Genomic DNA, 1887 nt, shown 5'->3' with positions numbered 1-1887 from the left:
AAGTGTCTGAGAGTGCAAGCCTGAGAATGCACGTCTGAGAGTGCAAGCGCCAGCTGCAGCCAGACCCTTTTGACATTTTGTAGTAAATTAAGTTTAAGCTTCATGACTGCATTTTAACTGGCACATTTTGTAGTTGATGAAGTATGTTGTGCTAGATGACAGATCAACATAAACGCTTTCACAGTAACATTACTGGTTAGCACTGTCCATACGAACGCAGTTATTTTTTAAAACCGCAGCTTTTTCTACACGGTTAGGCCGTTCATCCACACGCAAACGCAGCACCAGGTTACTGAAACCGAACATTTTTGAAGACGCCTGCCAGGGTGAAGATTTTCAAAAACTCCGATTGCAGTGTTATCGTGTAGACAGCGAAACCGTTTTCGGCTTGTGACGTCGGAGCTGTTATCTCCGCCTACTGGAAACTTTTTCAAGCTTCTGATTGGCCAACATGGCTTTACGGTTGAGATTATATCGCCACCTGTTGGTTTGGCATGCTCTTGACAGCGAATCATAGCATGTGTTTGCATTTTTATGTTGACGGAGATTTTTAAAAAAAACGGACGAAGGAAAAACTAAAAAACTTGTAAAAATACCCGTGTGCGTGTGGACATGGCCTAATAAGCTAGCAAGGTCAGACATTTTTGCTGTCAACTACGCGTATACTATGCAATTGAGCAGATTACATCTATGGAACTATTTAAACTCTAAAAAAACTTTGTAAAAATACCTCCATATGAACGTCGACAATAATATCCGCGAGAGGTTTTTAAAAAACTATGGAGAGCAACCGACAGACCACACATAATGGATTAGGGGACTGCACTGCACGTGGGGGTAGGTGACAGAGCATGTATGGCAAGCCGTATTAACATTTAGCCTAACGCCGGTTTCACACTGCAGATAACAAATGAGTGCATTCACACCTGGAGCAGGAGCAGACCTGGCAGCGATGGTTTCAGCGCCAAGTCTATTTCTACTGACTTCTAATTCGTTACCGGTGTTTTGTTTTGTTCTCTCTCTGCATTCGTCACTAATCACACAATGCGGACGTACTACGTCATCCGCCGGAACGGCTTCCACGTATGACAGATAACCCTTTTCATTTTTCAAAAAATCTTATAAAACATATTGACAACTTCTAAGAAAAATGTTATGTATACTAAGCTTTAAATTACGACTGGCTAGAAACACATATTTTTTTCACATTTCTCCATATGATCAGTTACAAAAACTGAGCTTAATCACAAGTAATTTACATAAAGTATTGACAGCTTCTATAAGAAATGGACATGGAGATTATGGACACACACTGAGCTTTAACTTGGTTAATAGCGCACATCTGGGTAAGCGCCTATGGGTAAAAGTATGTATTATTAAAAAAAAAAAAACGTATAAACAGCACGTTCTATATTTGAGTATGACTGAAACGACATGATAGGAGCTGTTTTTGTTGTTTACCATTTACACGTGAATCCCTGTATTAACAAACTTTCAAGACTTCAAAACATTCAAGTTTCCCAGCAAGCAATTTTGCATTTAAAAGACGTCTATTAGACGTCTAAATATAGGCTAGATGTCTAGGTTAAAACGAGGCTAAATTTGGGCTGTCAGTGAAAATCTAATAGAGGTCTAATCATAGGCCATTTATAGACTAGTCATCAATTAGATGGCTATTAAACGACTACATATATACGTCTAATAGACGGTGAATATGGGTTTAGGCTAAAACAAGGCTAAATTTGGGCTGTCAGTGAAAATCTAATAGACGTCTAATCATAGCGCAAGAATAGACTAGTCATCAAATAGACCGCTATTAAATACATCTAATAGACAACAAAATGGCAATCCATACACACAGCTTTTATTAAGAAAAATAAAATTTTT

General features: G+C 38.6%; 1 pseudogene; it reads right to left on the bottom strand.

The window, feature by feature from the left end:
• The window catches only part of LOC107697979 (ubiquinone biosynthesis protein COQ4 homolog, mitochondrial-like), a 7502-nt pseudogene extending 6888 nt beyond the window's left edge, over window positions 1-614 (bottom strand).
• Window positions 615-1887: the final 1273 nt, after the last annotated feature.

The sequence above is a fragment of the Sinocyclocheilus anshuiensis genome, unplaced genomic scaffold (genome assembly GCF_001515605.1).
Source record: "Sinocyclocheilus anshuiensis isolate Anshui unplaced genomic scaffold, SAMN03320099.WGS_v1.1 scaffold2152, whole genome shotgun sequence".
Classification (NCBI taxonomy): Eukaryota; Metazoa; Chordata; class Actinopteri; order Cypriniformes; family Cyprinidae; genus Sinocyclocheilus; species Sinocyclocheilus anshuiensis.
Note: the sequence above shows the minus strand (reverse complement) of the source record. Positions and strands in the feature narration are given on the sequence as shown.